The sequence below is a fragment of the Grus americana genome, chromosome 1 (genome assembly GCF_028858705.1).
Source record: "Grus americana isolate bGruAme1 chromosome 1, bGruAme1.mat, whole genome shotgun sequence".
NCBI lineage: Eukaryota > Metazoa > Chordata > Aves > Gruiformes > Gruidae > Grus > Grus americana.
In genome coordinates, this window is record NC_072852.1 from 74,230,208 (window position 1) to 74,243,968 (window position 13,761).

The window sequence follows — 13,761 nt, forward strand, 5'->3', positions numbered from 1 at the left end:
ACCAGCAAACACAAGTGAAATGTCCTTTCACCTGTCCTGTTCTTACAAACAGAAGCTATTGATTTGTGTCTTTTTTAAAAAAGTTTCAATACAACCAAGAGCAGATTTTTTTTAAAGCAATCTTGATGGGTTTGGGTATTACATTAGTGCTGTGGTTTAACCCCAGCCAGCAGCTAAGCCCCACGCAGCTGCTTGCTCACTCCCCCCGCCCCTACAGGATGGAGGAGAGAATCAGAAGAGTGAAAGTGAGAAAACTTGTGGGTTGCGATGAAGACAGGTTAATAGGTAAAGCAAAAGCTGTGCATGCAAGTGAAGCAAAGCAAGGAATTCATTCACCATTTCCCATGGGCAGGCAAGTGGGAAAGCAGGGCTCCATCATGTGTAACAGTTACTTGGGAAGACAAATGCCATCACTCCAAACGGCCCCCCCTTTTTTCTTCCCCCAGCTTTATATGCTGAGCATGACGTCATATGGTATGGAATATCCCTTTGGTCAGTTGGGGTCAGCTGTCCCGGCTGTGTCCCCTCCCAGCTCCTTGTACACCCCCAGCCTCCTCGCTGGTGGGGTGGTGTGAGAGGCAGCAAAGGCCTCGGCTCTGCGTAAGCACTGCTCAGTGGTAATGAAAACATCCCTGTGTTACCAACACTGTTTCCAGCACAAATCCAAACCACAGCCCCATACTAGCTACTGTGAAGAAAATTCACTCTATCCCAGTCAGAACCAGCACAATTAGGTAGGATGGGTGGTGATCTCTTGCCTACATATTATAAGCAGTGAATATCACGTGGTTCTAAGAAACAGCAGAGTAGATGACAGATCAAATGTGACCTCTTCTAAAAGCAATGTTGCTAAGGCAGCTGAGATGAGATTGGGAGTGAGAAGGTGGCACTAGAGTTTTGGAGAAATGTCATCAATGTAGAAACGCTTTGGATCAATCTGCTCGGGATCTGAAATTGTGATCTGGTGTCTTACAGGCTTGTTTTTGATTTCTTCTTACTAGTGAGCTAATTTTATATATGCATAGCTGGATTCTTTTTACCTCTTTAGTTTAGGTCAGAGTGCTCCTGGTAACTTTTTGGCTAATGATTTTGCTTGCTTTTTAGAAACACTTTTAAATGTAAAACAAAAAATTCCCATAATTATAAGGCATTGGTAATTTGCCCCGAAGATAAGTGATTCCTCTGCCTTCCTCCTCTGAACAAGTTGGTTTTATGTGTCCTGCACATGGGTACACTTTGTGGTAAGTGTCTGATTTTCTTTCTGAAAACCGGATAACGGGAATAAGTGAATCAGTAGTTAAAAGTCCGAGTATTTCATTCAAGCTTACCTGTGGGAAGTCCTGTTGCTGTTTCCAGTCTGTGGGATCTAACCAGCCCTGGTGTAGCTGGGCAAGCTGAGGGGCAGGGTTTCTGAAAAGGTTTGCCTTTCTTTGTCTTTGAGGTTTATGGGTGGGTGTTAACTTCTTGTTCATTTTTTTCTGAAAAGGGAAATGCTCTTTATTTAGGGGGAAAAAAAAAAAGTCAAGAGCTTTATCTGGCTTTCCTGCTTTCTGTGTGTGTTTAGTAATGTTGCTTTCTACTGGAAGGTGTTGGTCCGGCTTACCTGGAAGCAGTGTGCATCTGGGCTGTTTTTCAGAGGTGATGAGTAGGTCTCCTTCTGAAGCTGACATGGTGTGTGGGCACCTCAGAACCTGTGAAAATCAGCTAGTGAACATTTTTCATGGTTTTCCTTAAATGTCACTTAAAAGTTAGTTAAAATTTCAGCAAATGTTAGCTCTATGGAGCTGTTAAGCTTCACCAAAATACAGGGTCACTGCAGTGGACAAATCCTGCTTTCTCTCTTAGGCCAATATCATGATCATTTACAAAACTTCAGGAAGCTTTTGTTGTCTTTTCTGCTTATAGTCAGATATCTCTTCAATGAAGGAAAGAAACCACCTTATTTACCAATTTCAGTTCTGAAGTGTAAGTAGCAGTGTGGTGTTTGCTCATGTGAAAAATCATAAGTTTTGATTTCTAGAGTTTTAATCACTTTAAAGAAAAAGATGCTAAACGGATTAATTTAACCGTAAGAATAAGTAATCGCATATAAATGTATAATGATTTAATCAAGCAAATCAACTTGCTCAATGTAAGGATGTGAGAATGTAGATGCGCACACTTTTCACGTGAAAGGCTTGGTGATGATGGAAAGGAGTGACCAAACTGAGGAGCTGGACCCCCCCGTTCCTGTGGGGCAGTCAAGACCCGTGCCCAGGGTTTGTAGCTGCAGCCACAGGCGCAGGTGTGTGTTTGCTCCATGGCTCCTCCGGAAGGAGGACTTCAGGTTTCAGTGCCCGTGCTTCATGGATCAAAGCGCTTTTTGACTGTGGCTTCCTCTGAGAGGAAACAAGATCTACCAGAAAGTTATCTGCCACATAAACTCACCACAGAGCAGCTCACAGTTGTTAATGCCATTTCCTGATGTGACACAGGGAACATCCAAAGTTGAGCATGAGAGAAAGAGAATGGAGAAATATTGGGCAAGAGCTTACAAAATAATTTCCAGTCAGGAGACTTGATACCAAGTGAAACGTCGGTAAAAGGGATTTCAGAATTGGTTTTTGTTGTTGCTGTAAGCACAATTATAAGCTTTCCAGTTTGTCTGACCCATCATCCCGAAATGCTGTTGCCAGTATCATTAGCAAGCCAAGTGTTGCTAACTTACTCAAATGCACAGCAGAGTTCTGGCTCTTCACTGTCTGGACTGACTCCCAATATTAAGAACAGAAGTCAAACGGCCATCCTTTCTCCTTGTGCTAACACACACCCTGCCATTAGTAATCTGAAGGCAATTTTAATAAAATACATAGCCCTGCTGAGCTGGTCTCAGAAGATAAATAACTGATGTAGAAAAGAAGCTTTTGTTTAAAAGTAATTATTTAAACTATGCATTACAGGTAATTTTCCTTTACCAGTAAAGCAAATGCTATCAGAATTTCAATAATAGCTTTGTGTTACTTATCTAGATAACATGATACTGTCATTTCCAGGAGCTTAAAATGCTGTTTTATTTTCATTTGTGTCAAATATAAGGGTAAATGAGACCTGAAGATAGATAGATACATATATATAAAAAACCCATGGGTTTTCTATAATTTTCTGAGAGCGGTATTTTGTTTTCCAACCTCTTATAGTAATATAAAACTCTAATAATAGTTTCATAAAGTGTGGACTTAAAACAGTAGGGTGAGGAACATCATGTTATTTTCTGTCTTGTGTAAACATGCTGCATTTCACAGTTGACAGAAAACACTGTTCTTTGAAGAGGTTTGTCAATGATAACCATAACAGCATGATAACTTCATAATGTATGTGCAGACGTGGCCAAACGCTAAGTACTTCTACTGACATGTAGCTCAGAAAAAGCAGAGGTGTCATTTTTACCCAAGAGATTTTTCACTTTCAAAAATTAAATTAAGAACTTAGCCTCTATGTTTCTTTCGGCATTATTTCTACAGTGTGAACCTCTCTAATGATCGCAAAATAGTTTATTACAAGGAAGACGAAGCAACTAAGGGAAGAAAGCAACTTTTTTTTTCTTTTTTTCTTGAAGGAGTAACTTCTCTGTTATCAGGTCTTTAACTGAGAAGGCGGGCATTTTGTTTTAATGAAAACTTTGTTGTGCAATATCCATAATAATAATATTTTTCTATTTCAGTTTTGGGCGAAGGAAGGGCTGCTGCTTTGAGAGCTGGCAGCCTGAAGCCCTGATTGCGCAGCTGAGTCCCTGTGGGCTTGTGCCCCGTGATGCTCGGCTGCAGCCTCGGCTTCTAGCTGCCAGCCCTGTGGTGTGCTTTGGCTGCAAGGAGGTACGGCAGGAAAGATACCTGAGTGCATTAAGGGCAGTTTTCAACCCAAATTTAGGCCTAAATTCTGCCTAATCCCTAACCTAGTGGTTTTTTTTACTGGATGTCTCTAGGCCTATAGAAATGCCTAGCCAGTCGAAAGTGGAGGCCCAGGGATTAGGTGGATTTTTAGATCGTTTACATCTGGCCATAGTCTGTCTGCACTGGAGTTTCCAATTACCCAAAATGGAGAAAATAGTATTTCCCTACTTCAGAGAAGATTTGTGAGGATCAATGTGTTTGAGATTGTGACAGTAGGATATATCTGTAACTTACATAGGTAATAGATCAACTTAAATACTTTTAATAAAAGTGGGCACAATAATTCATTGCTCTGTCACAGGAATATTGTGACGCTTAGTGTTTGTGATCTATGTGAAAGAGGTTGAGATCTTTTGATTAAAATGTGATATTGATATAACCCTGTGAATTATGAGCACGCCTGCTTCCACACTGAATTTACTTTTTGAGCTAGCCAGGCTGGAGTTTTAATCTGTCGTGAGTGAAAATTGTTGTCCCCCCTCCGGAAAGTTTTTTGTCCGTTTTGAGTCGTGCTGACCCTTGCTCGGCTTTCTCGCACTTCTGCTGTTTGGCGAGAAGGATGGTGCCAAGGTGGAGGGCAGAGCAGGCGGCCGATGCCAGACGGGGGTCTGGCTGCTGAAGAGCCCGGCCGATAGCAAGGTAGTGCTGCGACTTGGAGCTGGCAGGCAGAAATCAAAATGCCACCCCTTGGCTGCGGAGAGAGCTAAAGATTTGTCTCCAGCAAATGACAGGCGCCAAGGTACTGTCGCCCGTTTTCTAATTTTAGCGGGAAGGCTGGCAGGAATCTTACCTAGACAGACAAGCGTTGTTTCTGCCCGGGCCGATCTGCTGCTGCAGGTCCTGTTCCAAGTTGCTCGGCTCGGTGCCTCCCCGGCTTTTGGGAGGTGGTGTGCTGGCGGGAGGGAGAGGGGAAACCCCTACCCTTTTCTCAGAAGGCTTGTGAAACTTCTGAGCCTGTTTCAAGACAGTAAAGCTCATTCCTTATACTAGCTGTCTGAAAAGAAGTGTTTGTAGGAATGTTGTTGGTAACGCAGCGATTGCTTTACGTAGCCTGTTTGAAGTGCCTGTGATGGTACATGTGGTTGCACGCATATGAGAAGCTCCTGCATGTCCTCTCGCCTGGTGACTTGGGTGCGGTTCCAGCACAGAAGCAGAAGTGGTTAGAGGAGCCCACTGAAGGGGAAAGAGAGTGGGTCTTCCCCCCTCCAAAGTGACTGGGGCTTGTGTGATCATTACACAGCATTTTCTGTCAAATTGCTCTGGTTTTTACTTTTGATTTTTGGAAATAAGTGTGTAGGGAGATGTATAAAGGAGTCTGATAGTGTGGGGTTTTTTTTTTTATCTCCTCCTTTCCTTGATTCACAAGTCATCTTTGCTGCTTAGAGGCTGTGCTCTGTGATGCATCCACCCAGGCATGCATCCACCTCTCTGAGTGGCCTGATATTCAAGGTGTTGCTAGAAATGTCTACAGTAGGGACCTGCTCAGCCAGTTCCAGGATGGGCTTTATTGGTACTTTAACTAGTTGTTTCAACGGTCTCAGAGTACTTTAGAAAGGTACGTGTGGTTCAATATACCTATTTTGCCCTTGGAGAAATCAAGGCGTGAGGGAGAGACTGCAGAAGGTTTCAGCAGCGGAGCCAGAGGCGACTCAAAGTCCCTTTCTGGGATGTGGTTTGGTCACACACTTGGCCACCCCTACTGCTGGCAGAAAGGGGCAGCCCTGCCCCGCCGGCCTTCTGCCCCAGCCACGCACTCCTGCAGCTCCCCTTTGCCCGGAACTGGGCTTTGCTGCCCCACCACGAGCCCAGCCAGAAAGTTAAGCTGGCAGATAAGTGACTTTGGGAAAGAGCAAAGCATTTTCCGCTGGTTTAGCTCACCGAACTGGTTCGTTGTGAGCTCAGACAAATGCCAACGAGGCACTGGTTTTGTACAGTCATAAACAGCAAACGTGAAGTGATCTGTTACGTTTTCAAAATATCTGTAAGGACGCTGCATCTAGTAGTGTAGCTGTACTTTTCTTCAAATAGCCCGTATTCAGATATAATCTTAAATTGAGGTGAGCCTATTGGCAGATATTATTACCGTACTATTAACAGTAGCTTTTATTAATGTGTCTGTCATTCTTGTAATAATGACATGGCCAGTATTTAGCTATTCTGGGCATTACGTAAATAATAATTGGGAGTATCCTTTTGTCAAATGTGGCTAGAGATAGACAATACAGAAGAGTTGATATTTATCCTATATTTCAAAGGTCATTTTCACCATCCTCCACTAAAAGCTATGCTCTGAGCACATCTTGCTTGATAGAGGATAAGTTCTGCCATTTTGAGAGGGGTAGTTTTTATTTATAATTGTGAATGTGTTTAGCCACATGAGGCTGTCAATCAGTGAGACGAAAGCCCAGTAGGATTATTTCTGTAAGTGGCCAATTTCCCCCACCCTTTCCCTCCAAATCAAGGACAGATGAAAGGTCATGATTAAAACAGTGATTTTTTCCTAAATTCTAAGTAACAGTTTGCAACTGTTTTTTACCAAGATGTCAAAACTGTATTTTATCTTGGGGAAAGGGGGGAGGAAGAAAATTATAAGTTCTTGAAAATGTTGGCAATTTTCCAAATGGTTGTGTTGAGATTTATTTTAATTATTGTACTTGTGTCAGTTCCTAGCGGCGTAAAGTGGGGGGAGGGGGGAGGGATAATTCAGTACAGTATTATGCAGCTATGGATTAAACAATTAATGGTGAACCTCTGTATCCTATTAGTATATTTGAATTCATTATTTCAACAAATTGTTTTATGAGCCAGTGACTAGTGGATTTAACCATTTATTTTGTAGTCAAAACAGAACAGAAGAATAATTGTCTTGCTGGAGCACATCTTCATGTGTGTGAATCTATCCAAGGAATTAACCTGAGACAGTCAAATAATACAGAATGTCATTAGGAAGTTATTTTGTCCCGAGAGTTTGGTTTTCTTATGTATGGTCAAGGAACTTGCTGTCTGGGAGGGTTTTGGCAGCAGTCTGGTGATCATTGCAACAGCTACCATCCCTAAAAGTGAGGACTTTGGCACAATCAGCATTTTCCTGGAAAACGTCTCGGTTGGCATCGTATGTGGTGTTCTCTTGAATATTTGCTAACTACTCATGAGTCAGAAATAACATTTCTTGACTGATCGTGGTCTGTAGATAATCGCCAAATCACCATCTTCCATGAGTAATCTGTGGGCTCAATTTTGTATGTAAGATCTATTAACAATGACCAAATAAAAAGACATTCTCAAGACGTACCACAGGGCAAATTATCCAGGCATGTGAGGACGTCGCTGGTGTTTCTCTTTGCAGTTCACATCAGAAGTATGCTAAGACCCTTATGGAATTTGGGCCAGATGGATCTTCAGAAATACTATTTATATTAAATGTTTTCTTCTCAAATTAGACATGAAACCAAGATGCTGTCTTTTCTGTGTTGTTAGGTAACATATTTATCTTCACAAAGAAGGTAAAATGGGTAATATTCTAATCTCGGTTGCTTCTGGTTTTCCATTTAGTGTTTTTTCTGCGATGGTATGATTCCCTTTTTGCCTTGAAGAATCCTGTGCCTTTGAAATGTGTGAAAAAATGTGTGTCATCTTCCATCACCATAAGGGATGTGAAATCAGATACTTTATCACTGATGATGTGAGTGGTACAAGTAATACTGGGCGTCTTCAGTCATCTTTGCACTACTACACAGTTAATCCACAAATTTGGTAATGCACAGGACCCATGAATCAGGTAGAGTTGACTACTTAAAGGACAGACAGTGAAGTGAGTAATTTCTGGGTGTATTTTATAACTGCCAAAGTTCTCTCAAAGAAGGGTCCTGTGTTTGATATGTATGTGGTTTTTATGACCAGGTTTTGCCTTTTTCTTTTTTTTTTCTTCTATGCTGAGCTATTGTGAGCTTTAAATTTAAGGGAAGAGCTTAATTCTTTTTTTCTTTTTTTTTTCTCCATGTGAGCAGATGAGCAGAAGATGATGGTGCTATCCTCCTTACAAACATTTAGATTGGCTACGAAAATTGACTATTGTTTTTGGTTGTGGTTTGGCTTTTTTGTTAGTTTGTTGGGCTTTTTTTAAGTATGCAAATGCTTCTTTGGTAGTCAGTTTAAATTATAGGCAGGATGCTGAAGCAACCTCCTAAGTGTCAGTAGTGGTCGGTGGAACTGACAGTGTATTCTGCTGCGCTTCTGCTGTATACTGTTCTCTTGCTTTCCACTTCTGGGTGAGTCACATAAATATCTAGTGCCAAGCTGTAGGACTAAGAGCGTAGCGTGAGATAACTATTCTGAGGATTTCTCCAAAACATCAAGGGTGTTGATGTTGCATAGATGTGTTGCTGTGAGCTCTTTATCACTGGGTGCATTGCTGGGGAGGAGGGGTAGAAGCAGAGGTGTTGCCCAGGCTGGTTATGAAGAAGGGTGCTCTGTCATTTTCTTCTCCTACTTTGGTAGCCTGGATTCACTAAAAACAAGGCATTTCTTGGCTTAGCTCTCTTAAACTTGTTCTATTTGTCGACCTTTTTTCAAATGGCAGAATGAAATTAAGGGGATGCGGAAAGGGAGAAGGTTTGGGTGCCAGCTGAGAAGAATATTTCAGGGGTCCTAGTTTCCCATTGTACGCAGATAGTGCAAGCTAAAGGTCAGCAAGACAATCGTTATGAAGAAAAACATACAAATATGGTGTTGGGAATGCTTGCAGTGCGTGCCTATATAAAAATATAAACAGTAGGCCATTTAAAGGGATGAAAAGAAGTGGAAAAAAGTAAATTTTTACATGCACAACCCTTTCCTTCCCTTTTGCTACAGGAAAGAAAAAAAGATGATTTGTTTCAGAACCCTTTTTGGTTCATTTTGTGAAATGATTTATAGGTGAGGTGTGCTGTATACAAGAGCTTTTACTGGCTGCCTTGCCAATGAATTAGGGCCCTATTCTATAAAAAAAAAAAAAAAAAAAAGTTAGCACTTTCTTTGCAGCCATCCTAGGCTTCCGTGGTGCGGAAGTCAAATGTAAATTCTAACTGAATTGGACCCTTATGGAGGTGGTGTTCAAACAGCCTGTGAGGAGAAGAGAAACCATTCAAGTCGTGGGCCTCTGCATGCTTCAGAGTCCTTCGATCACTGCTATAATTCTCTGAAAGCAAACTAATAAAACTTCCTATTGACTTGCACTTGTGTGTGCTTTGAGCAGTTATTTACAGTCTACCATCAGCAGATTAAAAATCAATTAAAATCCATAGAAACAGCCAAAGTTACATACTCCTCTTTGCTGGTAAAGATTTTTTAAAAGATTTTACATTAATACTTGCTGCTTGGTATTACTGAAGATAATGAATCAGATTTTGGCAAAGTTTATGAGTCTTTAGCTCTACAGATCTGTGTGTCTTTAACTTTACAGAAGCCCTGCTAAGAACCCCTCATCCTCTGTGCCTCTCGTCCTCTGTAGAAATAGGAGAATTTATGCAATTCATTTAACTGAAATGGAGATGTTGAAAGCTCTCCAGTACTATCATGATGGATGCTATTGCAAATGTGCAGGGAAAACAATAATCTTAATGATAAAATGATAAGTTTAATACCAGTACATTAGAATAGAAAGTGAATTTCAGTACCGCTAATACATTAAAATAAAGGAGACTTTGATTTGTATTCCTGATTTTCCACAGAAGCCCCGCAGATTAATTTGGTTCCATCCTGCGATTCGGGGGGAGGCTGTGTGGTCTCAGGGAGGCGGCGCTGGGCTGGGACTGCAGAGACCCTGTTCTGCCAGTGACCTGCTCTGGGGGATTTTGGAGTGTGTGGGGGGGGGGTTTGAGTTTCCTTTCCATCTGGTAGCCTCCCATTCTTTGCGAGTCTGATCTGTTTATACCATTAAACTCTCAAACACAGTGCTTCTTTTTCATTTCTTTATAGGTATGTGCTCCAAAGACTATTATGCCATTGAATAGTCGTGATACTTGTTCTAATATGTTATTCATGTGTAGATTGGAAGGATATAATCTACATTTCTAATTACTGTTTTTATTCATCCTTTCTGTTTCATATCCTCATGCAACTTTTATTTTAAACTAAATTTACAGTAACTAAAGAAGCCATGACTTCAGTGCATTGCAGTGATACTAAAGGTATCAACCACAAAAGCTAATGCTGATTACACTAGTAAGACAGAAAGCCCAAGCACTGAGAAAATGGGGGAGTGAGGGGGGGAGAAAGGGCAGGCATAATTAAGGTAACTTCTGCGACCTTAATTTAGTTCTCTTGTGGGTATGCACGTTGGTAGACTGCTGCATTTGATACAGCATAAAGAGTCTGTTGGTGGGAAACTGCAGAAAAGCCAAAAAGGAGTTGCTTTATCAGAGAGGAATCTGAATAACACAGAGTAAATAAGGCCAGGCTTTTACAACAAATGCTGAAAATAAACAAAATATGAAATGACTGTTTGTTAAGCAAGCATAATCTATCCCGTGGGTGACATTTTACGTAAAAAAGACTGGCATGATATATTTATAGACTACCATGATACATATGCACAAGACAACTGAATTAAGATTACACAGTGAACTTAAATCCTGCAGTTCTCTCTTTTAATTCTTTACTTTGTAGCCCGAACAGCGTTTATGTACGTGTATGGGGGAAAAAACCCCAGAAATGTCACCCATCCATCATACTGACTCCTTGTTGTCCTTGTGAGAGTCCCGCCTCTGTAAGGAACATAGCTATAGGTTGTTGTTCTCTTATCACCCTGGAGAGAGGGAGAATTGTCAGGGTGCTGGGGAGGGAGGGCGGGCATTTTTTTTCCTAAGCTGTTTTCCCTATTTACCCATCTCCACTGGTCTGGCTTGTCTGTAGTGTTAATGGTCATCTTGCCTTAGTGCCATTTCTACCACTAAATTTGGTTCTTGTCTCCACTTTTCAGTGGATGCTGGCACTCTCTGCTTATCTTCATCGTGCTCTTCCAGACTATCAGTTCAAGTTTTTCATAATCTCTGCTTGTCCTATAACAGCCCCCAGTTACCTTCTCACATTACTCATTCTCCCCTAGCTCCAGATGTTAGAAATCCTCCTCTCCTGGTTCCGCGGTCGTCTTGCTTTCCTGATGGTATCCCCCAGCACGTCGTTCCACTGTTGTTTTTAGTAATCTAGTGGTGGGTGAGAGAAACAAGAGAGTTACGTGTAGCGGCTCAGAAAGCCACGTTCCCGCTCTGCCTCAGCGTGGGCACTGACTGCAAAGGGGAGCCCACCTCCCCTTGGGTGCCTGTGATGCTCAGGGCTCTGTGCAAGCACAGCCTGGTCGGCCCTGGGCATCAGGAACCGCAGGCGTCTGCCCACTGAAGGTGGGATCTTAAAATTAAGTAATTTTTTTCAACTGAGAATATTTTTTGAGTCTTGTCTGACTCTATAAAGATTCAGACATTTTCTGATATGCTTGCCTAACTCCATCTCCAGGTTTGTATTGTTAGCACTAACAAATTAATTTGCTAAAGTTATTATATTAAGATACTGAAGTTCTTCTGCTTTCCTCTTTGTTACTATGTATACCTCCTAAAATCTGTCAAAAAATATGTCTTTTTGAAGTGTACAAAAATACCATTGCTTTCAATAGTGCTACCATTTCATTCTTGGAACATCATATTGCTTTACTGCTTTCAGGATTGATTCGGCTACCTTTTTCGATGCTGAGCCCTGACTCATAACAATTAGCATTACATATGTGCTAACTTGATTTCTCAAATGGAGATGCTTTTCTGAGAGGGATTTTACTTCCCAAGCATTCTCACCAACTGAGACTGCTTATGTGCTGGGGTATTAGATAACAGAGGGGCAGAGTCTATCCTCCAATCCCATTCAAAAAGAAACAAAACCAAACTGATGAGGTTTTTCAGTATTTTACTTGAATCCAAAGAGTTGTATTTCCAGATAAAGTTAAGGTTCCTACATTTCTGAGTTATTGTAACATAAAATATTAACTGCCCTCCTAGAGCTATACAGTCTTTAAGTTCTTTCTCAGCATATCATTTCTCTTTTTAGATATCTGACCTTTCTGTAATTCTCCTAATCTATGGAATAGTGCAATTTATCTTTTCTTTACATATCATCTTACTTAGGGTGGCTGAGTGGAGGGATGGAGGGGATGCATATATCTTCTTGCTACTTTTTTCTGACTCAGTGTTTAGTCATTATTTTCAGTATCATTTAATCTGTGGAAAGTTTCCCCATATGTCAGGCGTATTTTAAACATGCAGCTGAGATCTATACTACAGTAAGCCCTTTTCAGATACAATGCTTAGCAAAGGGCAGAGTTCAATCTATGGCATTTATGGAAGTGAAGCTTTTTCAAATGCTGTTATTTAAACAAATACCAAAATTGTGCATTCTTATTTTGTTAAATATGTAAATCAGGTTTCCCTATGTACCTGGTTTCCCTTAGACAACACAGAAAATGGACTTCTACAGAACCACGTAGAAGTATTAGGTGAACATACCTAAACTGTGGTACCCTTTGTTACAAGATATTGTAAGTATTAAAAGTTCTTGCAAGAATCTTTTACGTACCATTAAGCATAGAGATGCAACCTGTGGCTGAGGAAGTTCGCATGTCAGTTATCTCTCCATGCTTGTCGATGGTATATTATTACTGTATGTTTGTCCTCTCCGACCATCCCCTATCCAACACTGTTTGAGGCAGGCCTTTGAGCTCACCCAGTAGGCTTGTAATGAGCCCAGTAGGCTCATTACAGTTGGATATGTCTACAATTATCAGATGGTTGTAAATCGATAATGTTGTTTTGTACCCACCTCTTGTTCTTCTGATGTATTTGTAATAAATACTTTGGGTCTGTTGTCCTGATTCCATGTTTGTACGTGTATGCGTACATATAAGAATGTGTTTCTATGAATGACTAATACATTACAAGCCTATGAGGTCCAGCACAGTTCATAGCAGTCTTCCCCTCGATTTCAGTGCATGTTGAATCTCAAACTTAGCAATAATTGTTTTAAAGATGTGATCTCAATGTCAAAGAGTTTACAGGAGGAGCATAAAAAAAAATACACAAGCGACTGTAAGAATAATCTTGAAATGATACTACAGAAACTCTGATAAAGTTTTTTTCCTGCAGAAATCTTCTATTAGTTTGTTGAGAATGTTGGACCTAAGAGTATTTAGTTTTCTTTAGCAAATATGTTTGGATGCTTAATTGAATGTAGCGGGGTTTGTATGCTAATAGGATAGAGATGATGGGAAAATAGGTATTCCTTAACTTCTTCTTTCCTGTAATTACTGAATAATGCTATTTATGGTAGGGTTGTGTATGTGTGCCTGTCTTGGGAGAAGGATATGGGATTACTCTTTAACAAAGAAATGGAATTCCTTTTCACAGGGAATTAGAATTGTGACTCTAGCCTTGCTAATTTAAATAACTTGTGACTAAACAGACTTTTATAAAGCATTAAATGCTATTACGTTTTGTGAACATTAAACGCATTTTCTGAAAACGTTAATTTCCCATTGGTTTTCTTGCCACCTCCTTGTTTTTATTTGAGACTGGGTGATAATCCATCCTCCGCACCCCAGAGGTCAGGAATTTCTGAGATTGTGTTCTGGTGCCTGGTTTTAGCAGTGATGTTCCCCTCTCCTATGGCTTTTACCTCTGTTCTCGTGAACAGTAGATGTTCACCATGTGGACTGATTCAGGGTGAGGGAGCCAACAGGTAATGACTTTGCAGCAACCTGATATCCTTGGTGATAATGTAAACCCTGAGCATGGTACCCTAGCAGCTGTGAGCCTAG

At 40.9% G+C, this 13,761-nt stretch overlaps 1 protein-coding gene across 10 annotated transcripts in view; it reads left to right on the forward strand.

The window, feature by feature from the left end:
• The window catches only part of SOX5 (SRY-box transcription factor 5), a 655,394-nt gene that overhangs the window by 202,362 nt on the left and 439,271 nt on the right, over positions 1-13,761 (forward strand). The window contains exon 1 of one of the 10 annotated variants that reach the window (XM_054804908.1): positions 1,191-1,241. The exons of the other annotated variants lie outside the window; for them this stretch is intronic. The gene's annotated coding sequence lies outside the window, so the exon portion shown is untranslated. Of the gene's footprint in view, positions 1-1,190; positions 1,242-13,761 lie in introns of those variants that run through there. 10 annotated transcript variants of the gene reach the window in all.